This window comes from Podarcis liolepis (genome assembly GCF_965112155.1).
Source record: "Podarcis liolepis genome assembly, chromosome: Z".
Taxonomy (NCBI): Eukaryota; Metazoa; Chordata; class Lepidosauria; order Squamata; family Lacertidae; genus Podarcis; species Podarcis liolepis.
Window position 1 is genome coordinate 36,891,377 of NC_139570.1, and position 24,570 is coordinate 36,915,946.

A 24,570-nucleotide genomic window follows, 5' to 3' on the forward strand; every position below is an offset into this window, starting at 1 on the left:
CACTTTGAACACGTGATCTATGAACAATTTGGCTGTTTGTTCTGCCGTGGCCACCTTCGCACACGGTATGAAATGTGCCATCTTGGTGAACAAGTCCACCACCACTAGTACAGCTGTCTTGCCTCTCGAGCTGGGTAGATCCGTGACAAAGTCCAGGGCCACCCTCTCCCATGGTTCAAACGGCGTTTGCAGCGGTTCCAGCAGTCCCGCCGGTGGTTTGTGCACCGGCTTGGCCCTCTGGCAGGTGTCGCACCTCGCGACGTAGTCCGCGACTTCCCCCCTCAGTCTGGGCCACCAAAAGTCTCTTGCGACCAATTCCACCGTTTTTTCTGTGCCAAAGTGCCCGGCCGTGGGTGCGTCGTGCAGCTGCTGCAGTACCCGGGCGCGAAGTTCGTCTCCCGGCACGTAGACGGCCCCTTTACGTAAGAGCAAGCCGTCTCGTATCTGGAACTCGTCGCCCTTCGCCGTGCCCTTGTGCACCTCTGCCATCTTCGCCTGCGCGAATGAGTCGTCCGTCAACGCCCTTCGCACCGCATCCAGGTCTACTGTGGCTGAAGCGCACGCCCACGCTGTTGGCGCGAAGATGTGCATGGCCGCCGCTGGCGTCGCCTCTTCGAGGTACTGCGGTTTTCGGGACAGGGCATCCGCCATGATGTTGGTGTCGCCCGGGACGTACTCAATTCGGAAATTGAAGTCAGCAAAGAACTCCGCCCAACGGATCTGCCTCTGGTTCAGGAACCGAGCCGTGCGCCAGTGCTCCAGATTCTTGTGGTCCGTGCAGACCTGCACCGTGTGCTTGGCGCCGATCAGGAAGTGCCTCCACGCCTTGAAAGCTGCATGAATGGCAAGCAGCTCCCTATCCCAGATGGTGTAGTTCTGCTCCGACTTGCTGAGCTTTCTGGAGTAGAACGCCCCCGGCCTCCAGACCCCCTGCGGGTCCTTCTGCAGCAGTACCGCTCCCACTGCTCTATCGGACGCGTCTGTCTCCACCCTCAGCGGTCTGCTGGGGTCGATATGCAGCAGTTGTTCTTCCGACGCGAAGAGACGCTTGAGTGTCTGAAAGGACCGCTCCGCCTGCTCCGTCCAGATGAATTTCTTTTTCTTGGAGCTTAGCGTGTCCGTAATAGCTGCCGTCTGCATCGCGAACCCCTTGATGAACTTGCGATAGAAATTGGCGAATCCGACAAACCTCTGGACCTCTTTCCGGTTGCGCGGGCTCTTCCAATCCAACACCGCACGAACCTTGGCGCTGTCCATGGCTAGCCCCTTGTCCGACAGCTTGTAACCCAAGAAATCCACCTCCGTCGTGTCGAACTGGCACTTCTCCAGTTTGGCGTACAGTCTATGCTGCTGCAGCCTCTTCAGCACCTCCCGAACGTCCTGGTCGTGTGCTTGCTGCGAGTCAGAGAATATCAGGATGTCATCCAGAAAGCAGACGCACTTCTTGTAGAGGAGTCCCGCCAACACGTGATGCATAAAAGCTTGAAAAACGTGGGAGCCATTTTGCAATCCAAAAGGCATAACTCTATATTCGTAGGTGCCCAGAGGCGTGAACATGGCTGTCTTCCACTCATCGCCCTCCCTCATACGGATGAGATTGTACGCTCCTCGCAGGTCCAACTTGGTGAACACGCGTCCCTTGCGCACCGTCGCCAGCAGGTCGTCAATCCTGGGCATAGGGAAATCGGAGGGCTTGGTCATTCTGTTTAAGAGGCGGTAATCCACGACCAATCTTTTTTGGGGCGTGTCCTTTTTCTTCACGAAGAAAACAGGACTGCCCCCTACTGCGCTGGACTCCCGGATGAAACCGCGCTGCAAATTGTGATCGATGAACTGTTTGAGTTCCTGTAGTTCATCCTCAGACATGGAATATAGCTTCCCCTTCGGCAGCGTCGCCCCTGGCAGGAGGTCAATCTTGCAGTCATATTGCCTGTGCGGTGGTAGCTTGTCTGCCTCTTTCTCGCAGAAGACCTCCAGAAAGTCCGCGTATTTGTGGGGAACTGCTTGCAACGTTCCCAACTGCAGTTGTGAGTCCTCCTCCTCCCCCTCCTGCCTGGGCAGGATGCAGTGTTCTGCGCAGTAAGAGGAGCCGAAGATCAGCTGTCTCTGGTACCAAGCCAGCGTTGGACTGTGCCTGTCCAGCCAACTCATGCCCAACACAATGGGCGTGTCCGACAGTCGGGTGACATTAAAACTGATGACTTCCCTGTGGTTACCAAGTTGCATCACCATTGGTGGCGTCTGCTTCACCACCTGCCCCCCTAGCAACTCTCTGCCATCCACTGTGACGACTTGCAGGGGCAGAGTGGCAGGCAGCAGCTTTATAGCGTGCTGCTCCACAAAATCCTGTGCTATAAAGTCTGCGTTGCTTCCAGAATCCACAGAAAGCGGCACTTCGATGGTGACTCCATTGGGTAGCTGGAGAGACGCTGTGAGTTGCACTACTGGTTTGGGTGGGAGGGGGTCCGTGGGTTGCAATATCGCTGGGGACTGCTTCACTGATGCGTCTGGCTGGGCCCCAGTGCCTCTGTCTCCAGCCAGACATCGTCGTTTCCCTGCTGGGCTTCGCTGCATTGTGTGGCCACTTTCACCGTTGCGGAGGCTGCAGTGTGCTTGGAGCTCCTCTGGGGACACTCTTTCGCCAAGTGTTGAGGGCTCTCGCATATGTAACACTTCCTGGTCCCTCTAGGAGGTTTAGTCTTGACTGCTGTCGGTGCAGAGGCTCTGCTAGCTGACTGAGCCCTGGCGCCTCCCACTTCCATAGGTTCCACTCCCCCTCCTGGCGGAGGTGTGGATTGCGCACGCGCTGCTTCCCTTGGAACGAAAGAGAAACTTCTCGCTGCTTCGCGCCCTCCACGTCCTTCATCTCTGCACCATGGACGTTCTTCCAGCCTCACCCCCACAGTCAGCGCCCTTTGGACCACCTCCTGCGTGCTTCGGGGCCTCTCCCCCCTCGCAATTTCATCCTTCACAGCAGAGCTGAGACCCTCCCAGAACAGGTCCCTGACTGGGGGCGAGTCCCGGTCCCATTCCAATGCACTGACCAGCGCAAAAAAGCGGGCGTGGTACTGTCGGACGCTCGCCCTCCCTTGTTTCAGTCCATGAATCTCCCGTCGGGCAAGATCCACATCAATGGTAGACAAAAAACATGCATCCATCGCTTTGATAAAGGCATCTGCACTCTGAAGCGCCGGATCTTTATCCCTCCACAAATTGCGCAGCCACGCCTTCGCATCCCCATGCAAATGGGACAGTATAAACCCCACTTTCTCTTGCTCATCTCTAAAGTCTTTTGCCAGCAGTTGCAGTGCGCACATCACATCTGCTCGAAAGTTGGGGTACTGTTGTAAATTCCCATCAAAGTGAGCCACCAGCCCTCCTGCTCTCCGTGCCAACCCAACCCCCTCCGGTCTGGGTCCTGGCTGCCCATGCTTAACCCATGCTTCAAACCTGGCGTGGAGATCTCGGTAGGCGGCTGCCACATCCTCCTCCCTTTTCTTGGATGCCAGTACCTCCGCATTCAATTGGGTAACTGCCTGTTGCAGCGCTGAAACTTTCTCTGCTTCCGTCATCTTTGCCAACCGTCGTGAGCTTGCTCCCACACACCGATCCCCTCCTCCAGCTGCTTCTGTCTCCGCTGCGAGGTATCAGGTGTCAGAAGCTTGAGAGACGGGTCTTACTGTCTGGGCTGCCGCCCAGTCCCAGCTCACATAGGACCAAGTCAGCCCGCGTTCAGTTTCAAAGAGTCTTTATTGGATTACAGGTTCCATTTCCAAACTGCAACGTGCAGCCCTACTTCTTCTAGGTCAGAACGACGAAGACCCGTCTGAGTCTCCGCCTCTAGCGCACCAGCTTAATACCCTAGCCTTGCTCCACCTCCTGCGCCTTTCCTTCCGTCTCTGGGTCCTCCTGCCCCCCTGGGTCTCTCCTTTCCTACTCCCTTCTGGCGCGGACCCCCCTGACCCTTCCGCCTCCTTGCGGCGGGCTTTGGGACTCGGTTCACTCTCTGGGCTGCTGGCTGCGCCAGCTTCCGTTACATTTGAACTTGGCGCGCGCGCCCAACTCTCCACTTTCCTCTTGATCGTTTCCTCGCTCCCCGAGGTGGGCGTGACTACTCCTGACTCATGCCCTCCCTCCTTCTGAAAGTCTCCGGAGCCCGATATCTGGTCCCCTTTCTCCCCGCTGCTCCCGGCTGGGAACGTGGGTCCCGATCTCCAACTGCTGCTTTCTGATCCCTCTCTGGACCCTTCTTCCTGGGGTGTCCCCCTGCTCTCCCCCCTTGCTCTGGCTGCTGGCGCTCCCTTCTGGGAATCCTCGGACTCGCTAGACAGGCTCGGTGATCTCGGGTCGTCATCCCCACTCATCCTTCCTTCGTATTCCTCCCCCTCGCTCTCTGTCTCCTCCCTTCTCTGCGTCTCTGCTCCTGAACCCCTGACATACACAATTTAGATGCAATTTTGTCTGATACACACATTTTTGAAAGCAGTGTTCCTAATAAAATGTTTTATGATATAATCAGCAATAGATGCATATTTATTGCTCACTTGCCCCTAATATATATGAATTTTGTACATTTCTGTGGTTGGAGAACCACATCACAAAATTTAGAAAGGTGCAAATTTGGAAACATATTTGCATTTTGCTTCACATATAGTTTTTAAAAAGTGCAAATGTGGGAGGTTTGTATTAAAAATGGAACCAAATCCCACCCGTGCCCCAATCCCTCTTCTTCCCTCCTTCTAATTCACATGTGGCCTAATCTATATGTTTTCCAGCTAAAGTCCCAATTGAAATGAAAAGGGGCTTTCCCTTATTTCAATGGTGTCAATAGATTGTTCCCTGTGTGTCTGATTGGAATGCTGCCTTTAAGGGTACCCACAAGGGACAAGCTGTGTCACTTTGCCTTGCAGCAGAATTGCCCATTCCTCTCTGCTGTTACTTCTCTAGAACTCTTTTGCTTTACACCACCTAGAGGGATCTTTAGACATGGATTCCACTGGTAACAGGTTTCACTAGTAATAGGAATGAAATTGACTTAACACGGAGAGACATCTATCCATTCAGCAACAATACTGTCATGAACCTTAAGGCATGACTCTTAAGATTCCTGTTGATAAGAAGCAGCCTTCCTTATGAAGGGATATAAGATGCAGTTCCCTCCAAGTCCATATGTTCTGACTCCTTAGTGTCTTTAGGGATGGCCGACACAATGGGGTGGCCCATTGTAGGAAGCAGCCTAATACCAGGGTCAGACTCTTTGTTCACATAGTTCAGAATTGTCTACTCTGATTATGGCTAGCTATTCTCTGGAGTATCAGGCAGAGAGTCTCCCATCACCTCCAATATAATCCTTATAAACTGGAGATACTAGGAACAGAACCTGAGACCTAGCTCAGTGGCAGAGCATTGGTTTGCATGCAGAAGGCCTCAGCTTCAATATCCTGGAAGGGCTAGTCCTATGAACTTCTACATGCAGAGTAATTGCTTTAACACTGAGCTATGTCCCTTCCCAGCATGAAATAAATCCTGGTTTTGCAGTCTGTTGGAAACTGCAAAAATATCAGTGTGTGTGGTTGTCACATAATGGGACATGGCCAGTGAGTTGAATTTGTCTAGGCCTGCTGTAGGGTGTACTTGATTGTTATTAAAGGATAGATCCTTCTATCTTCTCAGGATCAGGCTCCACCTTGGTGGAAGGGCCATCAGCTGGTATTGAACATTTAAGAGCCTGCTATTCTCACAATAGACCATCAATTGCCTGTGAGAAACCGACAAGCAGGATTCGCACACAAGTACACTTCCCCCTCCTGTGGTTTCGAACAACTGGTACCAGGGATTCTTGGAAAAGAAGAATCCTGAATTGCACACTCAAATCAGTGGGGTGTGTGTGTGTGTGTTCCCCTCACATCAATTCTTGCTCAAAACCACAGCTTTTTGAGCCAGGTGCACATCCATTTTAATGGAGATGATAGGAATGGGAAAGATTTCTAGGTTAGTAGCTGAAAAACATGTTCATAATGAGTGAAGTAATTGAATAAATGCTGACAATTTGATGTGGAAAATGCATAATCAGCTAGCTCTACAAGACGGTTGAGTTATACTTTTTCTCCTTCCTTCCTGCTTTCCTTCCACTCTCTCTCTCTCTCTCTCTCTCTCTCTGCACTGGGATGAACATTTATTCTCTACTGAGCAGGTGATCTGCTCAGCTAAAAAGCAGCCAGGGGCGGGGAGGGAGGGGAAACCTGGATATTTATACAGACACACAGACACACACACACTTCCCTCCAGTGTTCATGCGCCAGTTCCCAAATAATTGACCCAGTTATGAATATATACTGTGCACATCATGGGAGTGTGTGTGTGTGTACACACACACACACACACAAACCCCCCCTTGCTCAACACCCTCCCTAGTTTTTAGGTGAAATCCAGTGGAATGCCTTCTCCACAAATTGGCACATGAGAAGAGTAGCAGATTGGGTGGCGGAAGGTGGGGAGAAGCCATTCAAACTCTTTTCACACAGTACAGTGTACCTCGGGTTAAGTACTTAATTTGTTCCAGAGGTCTGTACTTAACCTGAAACTGTTCTTAACCTGAAGCACTACTTTAGCTAATGGGGCCTCCTGCTGCCGCCAAGCTACTGCTGCATGATTTCTGTTCTCATCCTGAAGCAAAGTTCTTAACCTGAGGTAATATTTCTGGGTTAGCGGAGTCTGTAACCTGAAGCGTATGTAACTTGAAGTGTATGTAACCCGAGGTACCACGGTACTAATATTTCAGATCCCATACTTTTGAAACTAGAAGCAATCACTCAGGCAATCAACGGTTAACAGTACCTATGGGTATGTTTATTCACCCAGTGATCCTGAAGCTGTGTACCACAGAGAACCTGGATGCCCTACGTGCGCGAAAAAGCACATGTTTTGCATGAAGAGGGACCCAAGTTCAATCCTTGGCATCTCCAGTTTGGGAATATGCCTCTCTGGAACCCTGGAAGACCCTGGTCAGTGTAGGCCATGCTGAGATATTTGGGCCTGTGGTGTGGCTCTGTATAAGGCAGCTTCTCATGTTCCTAAATGATTTACTAACATCTGAATTAAGGCTGGTCTGTTTGTGTGTTTCATTCCCATATTTTTGTCCTAATCTTCATCCATGGAGCTAGGGTAGCATACATGATATTGTTATAAGTTTGTGGGTGCCAGAGTTCCTCAATTTAGTAAATGTTATAAATTAATCAATGCTTGAATTAGAATATATGCAATATAAATTGTAATGTAAGAGTCAAAGTACGGGTGAGCACTGGTGGAGGGAAAAGACACTATGTGGGTAAGGTGGGTGTAATCTTTTTTCTAATTTTTGATTGTAAGTTTGTGTAGTGTCCTATCTTCCTTCCTTTCTTTCTGTATATGTATATGAATGCTGGATTTTCCTTGTTTGTAAATAAAAACTAAAAAATAAATACAGTGGTACCTCGGGTTACATACGCTTCAGGTTACAAACGCTTCAGGTTACAGACTCCGCTAACCCAGAAATAGTACCTTGGGTTAAGAACTTTGCTTCAGGATGAGAACAGAAATCATGCAGTGGCGTCACAGCGGCAGCAGGAAGCCCCATTAGCTAAAGTGGTGCTTCAGGTTAAGAACAGTTTCAGGTTAAGAACAGACCTCTGGAACGAATTAAGTACTTAACCCGAGGTACCACTGTAAATCAATGCTTGGAGAGTTAAACTGGAAGTCAGTCTCTTAATAGCTAGACTCAGTTTCCTGTGTTCAGTAGAACATTTGAGAGATGGGCCATTAACAGAAAACAAAGGCAGGGAGATGGGGCCATCAGCAAAGCAAAGACACAAAGCTGGAGAGAGGTTGAGCCATTGCTGATCCCAGGCTGAATCCCAGGCTGCAATGAAGGGAGAAGTAATAATAATAATAATAATAATAATAATAATAATAATAATAATAATTATTTATTTATACCCCGCCCTTCCCGGTTCAGAAAAACCGGGCTCAGGGTGGCTAGTAAGACCCTCTTGGGATGTTAATGCTGTGAACCCCTCCATCATAGGTTCAGGTTGTATATATGTGTAAATAAACCAGATAGGATAAAGATACTACAATCTCTATTGTGCTTCATTTCCAAAGGAAATATGAACCCTGGGTGAACGCCTGGACCACTGGGATCTCACACTGCTCAGAGACTGGGGTGCTGTGCAACACTATGTAAGGCCTCACAAAAGTTTTATTTTCACAACAGTCCTTGGATTAGGCTGAGAGATAATTAGAGGCCTGAAGTTACCAAGGCGGCTTCGGAGCCACGTAGGGGTTTGTTCTATTTGGGGGTGGGGTGGGGAGATTTACCATGAAATGGGTGGGTTGCAGCACTCTGTGCTGTTGGCGAGGTAGCAAGGTTTCCTCCCTTCCCTTTTAATTCACTTTAAAATCAAGTTAAATAAAAGCTGTCAATGCCACAGCAGGATCGAAGCCCTGTCTGCTGCCGTCACCCTTTCTCCCTAGAAATGATGCTACAAGGAGAAAAGAGTGCTGGCGGGGGTGTGGGGCAGATCCACCATTGTGATGGTATGGTAAGAAGGAGGGAGAGGTGAGGAAGTTTCACTGCTGCTACAGTAAGTCATGCTCCCAAAACATTTCAGGACCGGAATCACAGCTCACTAAAGTAGAGATGAATGGAACGGTCTATTTCCAGTCTACCTTAGTTTCATATGAATTAATTCATTTAGTTCATCTAATCATGATTCTGCATCAAACTACCAAATAAAAAAACCCCAACCTGCATGCAAATTTGCATTTTGCTTTTTTTAAAAAAAAATGACGTGCACATTTTTCTATGCCTTACCAACAGATATGCATTGGGGCTTTTTGGGGGGAGGCATCATGAAGTAGAAATTTTTGTTTGCATTTTACTGTAAAATAAAGAGTTTTGTTTGCATTTCTGTACCTTTTCCAACCAGAAATGTGCAGAAACTTAAGGATAGCTACATTCCAGTCCATGTATTAGAGTGGAAAGTGAAAATCAGGCTAGCTCAATTTCTTTAAATGCTGAGCGGAAGAAAACTTTTGAGGGTTCCTACCTGAAACTAGGCACTGAGACAGCCATAAATAGGGTGGTGAATGCAGGCAGCTCTTTTGACTCAGGTCTACAACTGCTAGCTTTAGGCTCTATGTGTGCTATATATTTTTAACAGTGTCATACCACTTTAAATAGGCATGGTTCCCACAGAATCCTGCAAACAGTAGTTTAAGGATACTGAGAACTCTTGTTGTTGCTGTTTAGTTGTTTAGTTGTGTCCGACTCATCGTGACCCCATGGACCAGAGCACGCCAGGCACTCCTGTCTTCCACTGCCTCCCGCAGTTTGGTCAAACTCATGCTGGTAGCTTCAACCATCTCGTCCTCTGTTGTCCCCTTCTCCTTGTGTCCTTCATCTTTCCCAACATCAGGGTCTTTTCCAGGGAGTCTTCTCTTCTCATGAGGTGGCCAAAGTATTGGAGCCTCAGCTTCAGGATCTGTCCTTCCAGTGAGCACTCAGGGCTGGTTTCCTTAAGAATGAATAGGTTTGATCTTCTTGCAGTCCATGGGACTCTCAAGAGTTTCCTCCAGAACCATAACTCAAAAGCATCAATTCTTCAGTGATCAGCCTTCTTTATGGTCCAGCTCTCACTTCCATACATCACTACTGGGAAAACCATAGCTTTTACTATATGGAACTCTTAGGAGATCTCTATTCCATTCACATATTCAAGTGGTTGAACAGTCAATCCATCTTCCCAGGGAATTTGGGATGGTCAACCCAATTTGGAAATGCTGGGAAGTGAACTTGGGAACTTCTACATGCAAAGCAGATACTCTACCACTGAGCTATGGCTCCTTCTGGGAACATGGGAAGCTGCCTTATACTGAGTTAGACCTCCATGTAGCTCAGTATTGTCTACAATGACTGACAGGGCTTCCCAGGGTGGTGGTTGTTGTTATGATTATATGTATCTATACTCTGCTTTCCCCCCCAACAGGGACTCAAGATGGCTTACAGATAAAATAAGAACAGCTAAAAACATAGAGGGAAAACAATAATTTAAAAAATATTAAACATTAATATAATTAAAACTATATATAAAAATCTATTACGAACATACAGAGAATCACAACAGAAACAGCATGGCATCAGCCCACTCATTAAAAGCAGTTCCTAAAAACCTGTTGGAACAAAAGAGTCTTAAGTTGCTGGTGAAAGGACAAGGAGGGAGCCAGTCTAACTGCTCTAGGGAAGGAATTCCAAAGTCTGGGAGCAGCCTGGGTTTCAGCCTGGAGATGCCAGGGAGTGAACATGGGCTGTTTTGAATGCAAAGCAGATGCCCCACACTATTAAGGTACGATTTTTCTCCAAATACTAGTGATGTATGAAGGAAGGTGGGAGAATGGGGAAGAGAGAATATATTGCTCAGGACTGGCTCAATGTATTTTGCTGCTTGAAGTGAAAGACAAAACAGCACTCCCTTGCCATGTTCCAGATACAGAAGCCAAGCCGTGGTTGAACAATCTTACTTCAACATGATGGAATTGTGTCTTCCACCACATCTGATGTGGCATGAGAAACTAATCCAAAGTTTATAGGCTACCGTTTAGAACAAACAAACTCTGCATGCCTCAGTAGTATATGTTGGCAGATAGCATACGTTTCCTAAGAAACGTTCCCAAGAACCAGATGCAGAAAACTGTGGACAACAAATGCTTTGTTTCGCATCCCTGTGGATCTGCAAATCAAATAGGAACATTGAGAATATTGAGGCAGACCAGGCAGATTTGTGCTTTATAAAGCAAGGGTAGGAGAACTTTTACGGATAGAGCACCACATTCCCTTCTGGTCAACTTTCCAAGGGCCATATACTAGTGGTTCGTGGGGCAACAAATGTAATGTTTTTGTTTGCACAGTATGCTTGTTTCTACGCACAACACATATACTCTTCTCTACCCTCCACCCAGACAAACAAGAGGTATTCTCAGAGTTCAAGGACACATTCTACCCAGTCCACAATACTCAGGGTGTGAAGCAGGGCCATGAGAAGTGTGGTCTAGAGAGAGTTCTAAGGACCAGATAGAGAGCTCTGGAGGGACACATTCAGCAGCCAGGCCTGAGTTTTCCCATGTCTGCTCCAAGTCAACCTGCAAAACCCAGACCATCAATACAGTGAAGTGGGCATGCCTCAATATTTGGGTTGGGGACGACGATGACATGAAAATGTATTTGTCTGAGAATGACAGTCGGTCAGGATTTAGAGTGTGTGGGCTTTTCCTCAAACAAATTCTGTTCTTTGGTGATGACTGAAGCATTAATTTCCAGATCGGCTATAGGGTAGTGGTGGAGGAGGGGAGTGATGAATGTAAAACACAAATAAAAAGAGTTATTTTTCCTTGTCTTGTAACTTGCCTGTCGCTCTGTGTATGAGAGTGTATTGCATGGCAACTGCATTCACACTTCTCTATAATAAAAGATTCTAGCAGATGGGCCCACTATTAAAGTCTATCCCCGTATTTGCATATTTATTATTCATGCCAAGATGGTACTAAGTGCACACCGGGAAGAAACACAGCCGATGCAAACACAGTCGTTGAGATTAATGAAGAGAGGGAAAGGGGTGTAAAACTAGAGTTCCCAAACGATTAGGTTAACAGTCTTTTAAATCAGCATCAAGGCATCAAGATAATTCCATGTCACACACTGTACAAGGTTAGAAACTGACAGAGGGAAGAAAAGAAGACTTATTTAATTGACAAGTGGGAATCTCTTCTGGTTGCTGGACCCCACAAAATTTTTGTAGTACTGGAAAACGAAAAGAGCAATCAAAGATGATCAAGGGACTGGAGCAACTTCCCTACGGCGAAAGGCTCAATACTTATAGCATTTTTTTTATTTAACAGGGGAAAGGTGAGAAAGTGGGGATATGAAAGATGTGTATAAAATTATGCATGGTGTGGTGAAAGTGGATAGAGACCAGTTTATTTCCCTTTCTCATAATACTAGAACTGCAGCGGGGTCATCTAATGAAGATTAATATTGGAAGGTTTAGGACAGACAAAAGGAACACTACTTCAGACAGCACCTAATTAAACTGTGTAATTCTCTATCAGTGATGGTTGCCAGTTTAGATGCCTTTAAAAGGAGATTAGATAAATTTATGTAGGATAAAGCCGGGGGCGCCCTTTGCGTGGACGCACGCAGCCCCTAGATCTGGAGCGGCTCCAACAGCATAGGCTTGGTTTGCCTTCCCTCAGGTGGGATACCTGGAGGTCTCCGCCTACCTCTGTCAGTTGTCCAATCCCACCTGGGGGAAGCGTTGCCAAGGAGACCAGGCCAGGTACGGGAGGGATTACCTGCCCACACAATAGAGGGAGGATCTTACCTGGGAATCCTCACTTGGCTCCAGAGCTTCTCCCACCCTACCCACCCTCAGTTAATGTCTTATTTGCAGGTTAACTTTTCGTCAATGGCTGCTGGTCATTATGGCTAAATGTTATATCCAGTATCAAAGGTGATAGGCCTCAGAAAAACAGTTGCAGGGGGACAAAAGTAAAAGAGATCAATTGAATCTTGTTTGTGGGTTTTCTATAAACATGTGGTCACTGTGACTTTGACTTGATTTCAGTAAGGCTTTTGACAAAGTCCTCCATAATATTACTGCAGAGAAACTGGTAAAGTGTGGGATGGATGAGGTTACTGTTAGGTGGATTTGTAGCTGGTTGACTAAGCGAACCCGAAGACTACTCACTAATAGTTCCTTGTCATTCTGGAAAAAAAGTGACAAGTGGAGTTCCACATGGTTCAATCCTTTATAAACTGCTTGGGTGAATGAATTGAGGGGATGTTCAGCAGATGACACCAAACTGGTAGCTAATGCCACAGAAGACAGACTCAGGATTCAAGATGACCTTAACAGATTGGAGAACTGGGCCCAAACTAACAAAATGAATTTTATTAGGAAAAAATGTAAGCTTCTACAAAGAACCAGCCACACAAATATAAGATGGGGCATGCCAGTAGTGAAAAGGATTTAGGGGTCTTAGTAGACCACAAGCTTAACAGAATGATGCAGCAACAAAAGAAGCAAATGCTATTCTAGGCTGCATCGAAAGAAGTCTAGTGTCCAGATCAAGGGAAGTACTAGTATCACTCTTTTCTGCCTTGGTCAGAGCACACCTGGAATACTATGTCCAGTTCTAGGCATCACAGTTTAAGAAGGCTATTGACAAGCTGGAACATGTGCAGAGGATGGCGACCAAGATGATCATAGGTCTGGAAGACCAAGCCTTATGAGGAATAGTTGAGGGAGTTGGGCATGTTTAGAATGGAAAAGAGAAGCTATGACAGCCATCTTCAAGTATCTAAAGGGCTGTCACATGGGAGATGGAGCAAGCTTGTTTTCTCCTGCTCCAGAAGGTAAGACTCAAACCAATGGATTGAAGTTACAATAAAAGAAATTCTTTTATTCTTTCTGGTGGTAAGAGCTGCTCAACAGAGGAATGGACTCCCTTGGGAGGTAGTGGACTCTCCTTTGGAGGTTTTTAAGCAGAGGTTGGTTGGCTATCTGTCATGGATGCTTTTATTGAGATTTCTGCAGGAAGTTGGACTAGATTACCCTCAGGGTTCCTTCCAACTCTACAGTTCTATGGTGCTATGAATTCCAAAGTGTAAGGTAGACAGGAACCTGGCTAAAAGTTGAATCCAGTAGAAATGTGAGCCACTAGCACTAGCGCTTGGTCACTTCTCAACTCCTCCTCTAGATCAGTCCGCCTGCCCTGTGAGAGACAGAAAAAGTGCAGAAACACACACTTTACTTTTCCAGGTGATGTATGTAAAAGTTGGATCTGGCTGAAATAATCTCAGCCTTAAAAAGCCACATAGAGATAGAAGAGGAAATGGGAAAGAGTGGCAGTCTTCTGACTTCCTCCTTCAGCTCTGTTACATGCTTACCACCAGTGGCGTAGCGTGGGGGGTGCAGGGGGGGCCGGCCGCACCGGGCGCAACATCTGGGGGTTAGGGTTAGGGGGCGCAAATCCACGGGTTAGGGGGCGCAAATTACTTGCCTTGCCCCGGGTGCTGACAACCCACGCTACGCCACTGCTTACCACACTCAAGCTTAATGAAGGGCAAGACATCAGACTTTTTCTCTACAGCTCTCATATGGCTACAGAGGCAGGAGGGGGGGAGGCCCAGAGATTTCATTAGTGCCAAGGAAAACCTCAAGGGTGCCACTGAGCCCATGAGCACCACGTTGACGACCTCTGCAAGGCCCCTCATCTGGCAAATCTCCAGTATGGGCTTATGCCCTAAGGCACTTAACTTTGTCTGGGTTGTAATCAAAATAAACCAGAAAATCTTAATGCCTCATCTCAAATGTTTTGCTTGTTTTCTACCACTTGCTCTGCAAAATTATTTTGTTCTTAGGAATTATTCTAACATTCTCATTTGAGAATTCTGCTTCTCGAATTCTCCCCCAAGGATTTTCAATACCAGCAGATCATTTCCCACCAGTTATTTATTCAAAACCACCTCCATGAAGCACTTTGTCACATCAGAATCGGTTCTTCCATCTCCCCTTGACTGGTGAGATTGAAGGAAATGTTTGAGTAAATACATTTATAGCTGCAAAAATTAAACTAAGGCAATGTCAAGTACATAGCAATCTTTAAAAAAGAAAATGCCCTCATTTCCTTCCATGCCTTGCTTGCAGATATATATATATATATATATATATATATATATATATATATATGAGAGAACCAAGGGTGTCTTCTTAAACTTTGGTAATTTTCACTTTCTCTGGAATCCTGGTCACGGTTTGCATTGCACTAGTTTCAACTTGCAATCACATTTGTTCTATTACATCAAACCTATTAAGGCACTTTCTGATAAAATAAACACTCCAGTATATTTTACTGGCTAGGAGGTAAGGTGGGGGAAACGTCTCTGTTTAAATATTACTGTGATTAGAAGAGGATAAGTACAGGAGCAAGCAGTGGCCCATGTTAAAAGAACTACTTATTAGGGACTTCATCCAAAGCTAGGCTGGGTGTCAGTTCTTAGGGTAGGGTAAAGCAAACTGTGGTCCAAGGGCCACAGGCAAATTTCATGCAGGTGACAAGGAGACGATATATGTAGGAGAGGGAAATGGCAGAAATAGGGAAGGAAAATAATTAGCAATTGAAAATAAAACCTGAAAGTATGTTGTTGTTGCTTAGCTGCTTTCCTCAAAAAGAGACATACAAGCACAATGTAAACACTACAAACAATTACAACAAACTCACCAATTGCTAAAACTGCCAATTTTGGCTTGCCATTATACAAATCTATGGTGCGACCATACTTGGAATACTGTACACAGTTTTAGTCACCTCATCTCACTTCAAAAAAAGGATACTGTGGACCTGGGAAAGATTCAGAAAAGGTTCAAGGGGATGGAACACCCTGAGAAGGGAAGGTTACAACATTTGGGGCTCATTGTTGTTGTTGTTTTTTAAAAAAGGTGTGTAAAAAAATAGAGATGTTCAAATGATGCCTGGCAGAGCAGTAGCTACGGGGGTGGGGGAGGCTTTCTACATGTGGGGGGGGGGGAGAATTTGTGTGTGGGGTGTGTGTGCCAAACTGGGTCTTTGACCTGGTTGAAATTAATCATCATCATCATCATCATCATCATCATCATCATTTTTATTTATACCCCGCCCTCCCCGGCCAAAACCAGGCTCAGAGCGGCTAACATCAAATGTGTAACACATTAACATAAAATCAGACAGTATTCTCTCATAATACTGGAACTTGAAACTGAGTGTTGGAAGATTCAGAAACTCGTATAACAGCTGGATATGCTATACAGTGGTACCTCGGGTTAAGAACTTAATCTGTTCCGGAGGTCCGTTCTTAACCTGAAACCTGTTCTTAATTTGTTCCGGAGGTCCGTTCTTAACCTGAAGCACCACTTTAGCTAATGGGGCCTCCTGCTGCCACCACATGATTTCTGTTCTCATCCTGAAGCAAAGTTCTTAACCCGAGGTACTATTTCTGGGTTAGCGAAGTCTGTAACCTGAAGCTTCTGTAACCTGAAGTGTCTGTAACCCGAGGTACCACTGTACCAGCTTTAACCAGTAAAATGCACTCCTAGTAGTCATTGAGGCTACCTGAACTTTAAGTGATAGAGATGGACCCACAAGCAGCCTCAAACTATAAACTAGTTCTAGGCATAAGAGGCAGCAAGGAAGAAAGGTTGAGTTGTCCAAGGTGGGGGAACAGGAGAATGTCAGGCATCTGGTGGTAGTGGAGTTAGACTAGCAAAGGTCCCAGCCATGGCAGTGTTGGGATAACAAAGCAGATAGATAAAGGAATAGAAGGCAGGTGGGGGCTGCATGTAGGAATGAGAAGTTGCCATGGGCAGAGCCAGGATTTTTGTTAGGGGGGCACAGGCCTTTTGTTGGGTGGGGGCAGAACCTCAGTTAGCTATCTATTTTTATTGATTTTCATTGATTTAGAGGGGGCACTTACCCCTCTCTGCCCTTTGGCTATGCCCATGGAAGTTGCTGTATCTGAGAGCAGACAGGAAGCTCCTGTAGGGATTTAAGAAGGGGGTATTCCATGCTAAGATGCACCAAGAGAGTGGATAATTTTTGCACCAGAGTTCTCAATGAGTGTGGGTTCTAAAACGTAGAACTGAGTGTGAAAGACCTTTGGATAATTCACTACATCATAAGGGTTGCCTCCAACTTAAACTCTATTCAGAATAGATCCACATTAATTTCAACAGTTCTGAGTTCCAACATAGGATGCAACCTTTAATAACTATGTTATTAGAGCAATTTAGCTCTTTAATGAATAGGGAAGGCTTGCTTTGCTAATGTTTTCCAAACGAAGCACAGTTATTTCTCCCAGCTGTTGCTGAGTTTGGATTATCACTTGACATTAATTATGAAAAATTATAAAGACATGCAGTGGTGACAAATACTCAAATGGTCACGTGGCCTTCCATGGTTTTATGCTTTTGTGGCCTTTTCTTAATTTGTGCTTTTCCCTTAGCCACATGCTGATGGTACACAGCATAATCTGCTAGTAACAGCATCAAATTATTTAGCATGCCTAGCCAATGTCTGAAAAAAATTCAATTCAGCTGACGGCTTTGGATACAAGTCTTCTCTGGGGTGGATCTAAACTTGCTGAGGTCAATAGAATAACTTTGCTAGCTTGGTGGAAAATTGTGGGAGGAATTGTAATCGCAACAATGAAAAAATAACACAAAAGTCTATCATGATTGTGCATGGTAGAGAAGAATCTGTTGCTGCTTTTGTTTTCCCATTTTAGAAGAAAAATAGGTAAACTTTTTGTGTGTGGAAAAGATAAACAAAATTCCTTTCCAGCCTGATCCTACATATGTAACTAGCCATCCTGAGTGTAATAGGAATGGCACCATTTAGGTTCATAATAATGGTGCCTTATAGAAGTCTGCCTTATATCAAGTCAGACTATGTGTTCATCTAGTTTTAAAAGATCAGATAGTCGGTGACAGGAAATAGCCCTTGTGTGGAACCATAAAAAAGCTGCCATCACTCAGAGTAGACACCGGGGAAAAGAATACACACCTAGGAATAAATCTCACTGAACTCAATACATATTTAAAATGTGATTTGTCATGCATCTTTTTCAGGACCTAGAGATTAACATAGAAACTGACTCGCCCATGCCTACCCATGGGTGCATTTGAATATAACGATAAAATATGGCTATTATTATGTGAGTGAACCTAGGTGAGTTTTGGGCTCATGCATTTCCCTTCCTTGGCCCCCAATCAATCATGGCTGTGAAGAGGAGGGGGAGGTTTTCCTTCCGTTTGCAATAAACAGTGATTGAACTGTGATGGGCTAAGATCAGTCTTAACTGTGGCCTAGCCATCCCCAAAATGTGGATTATGAAGTGGCTTATTGCAATAAATGGTAGTTAAAATTAATCACAGTTTAGGATTTGGACATAACACTAGACTTTAGTTAACTGAAGAAGAAAAAGCTTCCTACTCACTTTCTCACAGGCAGGCCAGAGGAAGAGGGCAGACTTGTGTTCTAAACCATAGTTTAGTGTTACATCTGAACTCTGCCAATGGCAATCCCCATAAATTTGTCCCATTTAACTCTCAGCAGACCATGGAGCAAGATGAAAGAGAAGCCAAGGTGGATTGCCACAGGGAAGAACAACATGAAGAGCAATCATGTTGCTATGTGGCTCTAATCAGTGACAAATCTAACTGGAAGATTTTATAGGTGTAAAATAGAACACTCACACCACTCTGGCCTGCCAGTGTTAAGAAGCTCATTTTCTGTTCTAGCTAGTTTCCCTCTAATTCCAACCTGAGGTTAAGGTCTGCATCCCTGCCTGATATCCCTCAGGTTCAAAACATAGCAGTTTAAGGACTATAAGAAGGTATTATTATGTACCACTATTATGAACCACTATTTCTGCATGTTGTAGAAAGTAGTTAGTGTACCCTGTCCTCCTTAACCTCATAGCCTCTGTCTCCAAAGCACTTGGTGTCACTGTGATATGAGGTAGGAGATTCCAAAAGTGCCAGGCTGCACAGCTACAGTGTCTCCTCCCTGCATTCTCAGCTGTACAAAGTGTTTTCACAGTTGTAAATGTGTTAGAACAGCTGTGAAAAGTAGATGCACTTACTGTTAGGTGTAGAGACCATTATGCAGGCTGTATGTATTCCATCTGATGCCCATAAATATTCAGAGATAGTCTAGCCATAGTTATCCATGCCCCAACTGCCTGGTTGGATTACTGCAAGGCTATATGGAGCTTCCTTTGAAGACTGTTCAGAAGCTCCAGTTAGCACAGAATGTTGCAAACAGAATTTTAATAGGTAAAACTCATTTGGTCACATCTCACTCCATCTAGAAGAGCTTCATTGGTTCCTGTTTGCTTAAGAACACAATTCAAAGTGCCCAGTTGAAACTCTAAATGGCTTTGGATCTCAGTACATGAATTAGTAGGGACGCGGGTGGCGCTGTGGGTTAAACCACAGAGCCTAGGACTTAGCGATCAGAAGCTCGGTGGTTCAAATCCCCGCAACGGGGTGAGCTCCCATTGCTCGGTCCCTGCTCCTGCCAACCTAGCAGTTCAAAAGCACATCAAAGTACAAGTAGATAAATAGGTATCGCTCCGGCAGGAAGGTAAACAGCATTTCCGTGTGCTGCTCTGGTTCAGCAGAAGCGGCTTAGTCATGCTGGCCAAATGACCCAGAAGCTGTCTGTGGACAAACGCCGGCTCCCTCGGCCTATAGAGCTCTTGTTGCCAGTGTTGATGAAGTACCGTACTTTTCCATGTATAAGACTAGGTTTCCCCCCCTTAAAAATCATGCTAAAAAGTAGGGGTCATCTTATACATGGGTAGTGCATAGGGTGGAGGTTTGATTGGTTGCTGTCATGGCTGTCAGTGGATATTGTGCATGTTATTGGTTGCTGCGTCAATGGGTATTGTTGATTGCCCAATGCTGCGGGAATTGGGTAGGTGATTTGTTGCTTCTGCCGGCGAGGCATTCCCCCTTAAAAAAAAGCTCAACAATTCTGGGCAATCCTCCCCCCAAAAAGCTCAACAACTTTGTACCATCTCTCCCCTTAAATGGGAATCCCCCAAAATAGGGGACATCTTATACACGGGGGGATGTTATACACGGAAAAGTACGGTGTTATTGGCCTGAATAGAGATATCTTTCTTACTTGCAAGTAAGATGCTAGTGTGTTTTGGGGCAGGAGCCAGGACACAGTCAGGCACTATTTCTATTGCCTTTTCAGCACCTATTGAAGACCTTCCTCTTTCAGCAATCCTTTTAAGTTATTTTTAAATCCCAGTCTGTATCTGTATTTGATTTTAAATTGTTTTATATATTGAATTGTTTTAAGACTTTTTTACATATGGAATTGTTTTATATATATTTTAGTACAGAATATTGAAGAAAGGAAGTGTATGACCTGACCGTGCTATAAGGCGGATAGGGAAGGGAGGGGATCCCATTAAGGGGACGAAAACTAAATCAATAGTAATAGCAAATAGTAGGCGTTTAAAAGCCTTTCAATGAAGTCAGGCAGAATCCGACTAGTCAAGTCAATACCTACAGTAGAAGTGGGAATGAGGGGTTCATCTTAGAGAGGCTCACAACTGTCAGTTTCCTTGATATGGCATAACATGTCTTGGTACATAAGTTGAAAAGCTCACTTGGTTTGATGAGATAGAAGAAACAGCACAGCCAAATGGGCCATGGTAATACTGATGAGCACAGTGGGAAAGGGGCCAGTTGTGTGCCCTTGCCATTTCTTTCTTTTCTTCTTTATAATCCTTTGGTGTACAGTAGCAGTCTAAAAATCATGCTTTATTACACTTTTCAATAAAAATGATATGGCTTGAGCTGATTTGGACATAACACCAAGCCATAGTTTAGCACTGCATGCATGAACCTGCTCCCCTTTCACATCTCTTCCTCCAGTGTGGACACAAGGAGGATACTGGAAGGATTTGCTTGCACTCTCAACTAATTTTGTTATTATGTCTGAACAGGGAATAGTAAATTTGTTTTAACTATGGTTTATCCCACAGGTGAAGAACCTGTGGCCCTCCACCAACTCCTATCATCCCTAACCATTGGCCATAGTGGCTGGGGCTGTTAGGAGCTGGTGTCCAACAACATTTGAGGGGCAACAGGTTTCCCATCCCTAGTTTGTCCTACCAAGCCAGGATTATAAACTGTGGTTTGAAATTAGCATGATCAGACACACTATAAGTAAATCTAACTATAGTTTATCCCAGTTCAGACATAACACAATATTAGTTGAAAGTGAAAACACATGCTTCCAATCGCCTCCTTGTAGCCACATGCAAAGAGAAGAGGGGGAATGCATGAACCCCAAGCTTAGTGTGTTATGTCCAAATGCAGCTAGTGTTTCAATACATAGCCTGTCCAGAGGTTGTGGGGTTGCTGAGCATTCTTGTCTTTTGGCCTGTGCTTGCATCTCTCATAAATTATGTTACGTCAACTTGACTTCTTTTTACCTTTCCTCATTGCCAATAATCAAGATTCTACCGACAGAATGAGGCTGACAATCTTGCTGAAGGATGGAACTGAAGGGAATTCAGCTCGACATCCCATATATGAACCAACTCTCTGTGTGATGAAGAATAAGTCAATTGTATGTCAGGGAGAAAAAGAGTAAAGAGACTCGATTCTGACATCTATGAATCAGGAGCTCATAAGAGACCCTTGTATGTAGTCTCATCTATAAAATAAATGGATCAACTTCAAAATCCATAAAATATTGTTTGGCAGGTTTTTTTTTTTTGTTAGTTGCGCACTCATTTCTCTAATTTAGCAATCAAGCCAGGATGTCAATGAACTGCAGCACCCATCATTCCCAACCACTGGCCATGCTGGTAGGAGTTGGAGTCCAACAACACCTGGAGGACCAGAGGTTCCCCACCTCTGTTTTAAAGAGAGCCAGTGTGGTGTAGTGGTTAAGAGTGGTAGACTCATAATCTGGTGAACTGGGTTCGATTCCCCACTCCGCTGCTGGGTGACCTTGGGCTAGTCACACTTTTCTGAAGTCTCTCAGCCTCACTCACCTCACAGAGTGTTTGTTGTGGGGGAGGAAGGGAAAGGAGAATGTTAGCCGCTTTGAGACTCCTTAGGGTAGTGATAAAGCGGGATATCAAATCCAAACTCTTCTTCTTCTCTTCTAAGTGCCAGATTAAGAAGCTAAAGTTACACAGCTGAATCCTACATATGTTTACTTGGAAGTATATTCCACTGTCTTCAATAACACTTTACTCCCCAAAATGGGGGATGTAACCATAACAAGAATGCCTTATGCTAAGCCTAATCCATCTTGGTATTTCCTGCAGCAGAGGTAGCCAATGTGGTGCTCTCCAGAGGTTGCAAACTACGACTCTCATAATCCTTGACCATTTGCTATGCTGCATAGGACTAATGGGAGTTGTGGTCCACAACATCTGGAGAATACCACATTGGTTACTCTTGGCTTACACTGACCGGTGGTGGCACTCCAGAGATATTGGAGGGGACATTCCCAGCCCTACCTGGAGATGCTCCAGATTGAACCTTGGACCCTTTGTATCCAAGCATGTTCTCTATTATTAAGCTATGATCCCACTAGAAGGAAGATGCCTTCACACAGTGCATAGTTAAACTATGGAGCTCACTTCAACAGGAGGCAGCAATAGCCACTAACTTAGATGGTTTCAAAGGAGGGTTAGACAAATTCATGGAGGAGGCAGCTATCAATGATGGCTACCCGTGATGGCTATGCACTGCCTCCACAACTGGAGGCAGTAATGCTTCAAAATACCACTTGCTAGAAATCACAGGAGAGGAGAATGCTCTTGTGTTCAAATATTGATTGCAGGTTTCCCATAGGTATCAGTTTGGACAGTGTGAGAACAGGATGCTTGGCTAGATGAGCCAACTGCCTGATCCAGCTGATTCTTTTAACATTGTTATGCCTTATATCGAGTCAGATCATTGGTCCATCTAGCTATACCAACAGTGAGTAACTCTCTTGGGTTTCAGACAGGAGGCTTCCTCGGCCATTCCTAGAGATGCCATGGGTAGAACCTGAGACAATTTCCATGCAAAGTGTATGCTCTGCCAATGAGCTTTGGCCATTGTCCAGTTTTTGGCAAAGTACCACAAACCTAGTCATGCTTAAGGACACTTTTGGAGGCTTAAAAAAACAACAACTCTGTTCCTTTATAATGAGAATGAGAAAACAGAAATTACTTATAAAAATAGTTCTTCCTTTTAACAAGGCATAATAATTGTGGTATAACTTAAAACTGTGCTTAGGCTTCTTTAAGTATCTCAAAAAGCAAATATATTGAGGTACTATGAAAATTTATTTAAATTTAATGAATTAGTTATGAGGCAGATGATCAACTCAACTAAAATTTATTTAATGAAACAATGACAATGAGAAATTTCAAAAAGAATGGGAAACATCTATTGTATATGTACAAAAATATTGTAAACAAATAGAAACATTGGCAGGCTTTGATGAAACATTTGCAAGTGTTAAATAATGAGATAAAGTGTAACATAGGCAATTTGAAATATTAAGGTATGATGCTAATTAGTTAAATATTGATAATATAAGGAAAATAAGAAAAAGAGGTTTTATAATTATGCAGAAAACGCACTTATTTAATGAACCAGAAAAGGAAATGGAGGGAAGTCAGGAGGTTAAAGCGAACCTCCAAAATATGTTTATATATACTGAAAATGTGTCATGATTAAGGTTTATTTATATTCTCATTTTTATTTTATTTTTATTTTCCCCCAGAATTGCATTATCTCTATGGAGAATATTTGGTGAAGTTAAAATTGTAAAATCAATAAAAATTATTAAATAAAAATAAATAAATTTAAAAGTGGGGGGGGAATTATTTAATCAAGTGAGAGCCCTACTGAGATATTAAGAAAAGTTACACCAACTATCCAAAGAACCATGGTGGAGATAGTGTGCTGCACTCTGACATTGCATTTTTATAGGCTTGGTATTCAGTGTCATGCAGCAACTACGTTCAAGTGGCTCACATGCTGGATCATCACCTTGTTGTGGTGAGTGGGTTTGCACCTTCCTATGACCCTTGTGCAGGACGCAGGTGGCGCTGTGGGTTAAACCACAGAGCCTAGGACTTGCCGATCAGAAGGTTGGCGGTTCGAATACCCACAACGGGGTGAGCTCCCGTTGCTCAGTCCCAGCTCCTACCAACCTAGCAGTTTGAAAGCACATCAAAGTGCAAGTAGATCAATAGGTACCGCTCCGGCGGGAAGGTAAACGGCATTTCCGTGCGCTGCTCTGGTTCGCCAGAAGCGGCTTAGTCATGCTGACCACATGACCCGGAAGCTGTACGCCGGCTCCCTTGGCCAAAAAAGCAAGATGAGCGCCGCAACCCCAGAGTCGATCACGACTGGACCTAATGGTCAGGGGTCCCTTTACCTTTACCTTATGACCCTTGTGAGTGAAGCTATCGGGAATATTGTACTCCCAGCAGGGTCAGCCAAGGCAGTAAGGTCAATGGGAAGAAGCTAGACAAACTATGATCCAATTGTACTAGCAACCTTACTGTATGCTTGTGAAACATGGACCACTTATAAACACCATCTCCAACTCCTCGAAAGATTCCATCAACAGTGTGTCTGAAAAATTTTACACATCACTTGGGAAGACAGGCAAACTAATACCAGTGTACTGGAAGAAGCAAAGATCACCAGTGTTGAAGCAATGATTCTTCAACATCAACTTCGTTGGATTGCTCATGTTGTACAGATGCCTGATGATCGTCTTCCAAAGCAACTACTCTATTCCGAACTTAAAAATGGAAAGCATAATGCTGGTGGTCAACGAAAGAGCTTTAAAGACTGTCTCAAGGCAAATCTAAATAAATGTAGTATAAACACCAACAACTGGGAAACACTTGCCTGTGAGTGCTCCAATTGGAGAACAGCCTTTACCAAAGGT

The 24,570-nt window shown here is 45.0% G+C and overlaps 2 long non-coding RNA genes across 2 annotated transcripts in view; one reads left to right on the plus strand and one right to left on the minus strand.

The window, feature by feature from the left end:
- The window catches only part of LOC310698483, a 30,373-nt gene extending 9,240 nt beyond the window's left edge, over positions 1-21,133 (plus strand). Inside the window, exon 3 of the long non-coding RNA XR_014521554.1 lies at positions 21,113-21,133. This is a non-coding gene — a long non-coding RNA (uncharacterized lncRNA). The remainder of the gene's footprint in view (positions 1-21,112) is intronic.
- LOC310698484 overlaps positions 1-24,570 on the minus strand; it is a 219,114-nt gene that overhangs the window by 167,938 nt on the left and 26,606 nt on the right. The gene's annotated exons all lie outside the window — the stretch shown is intronic.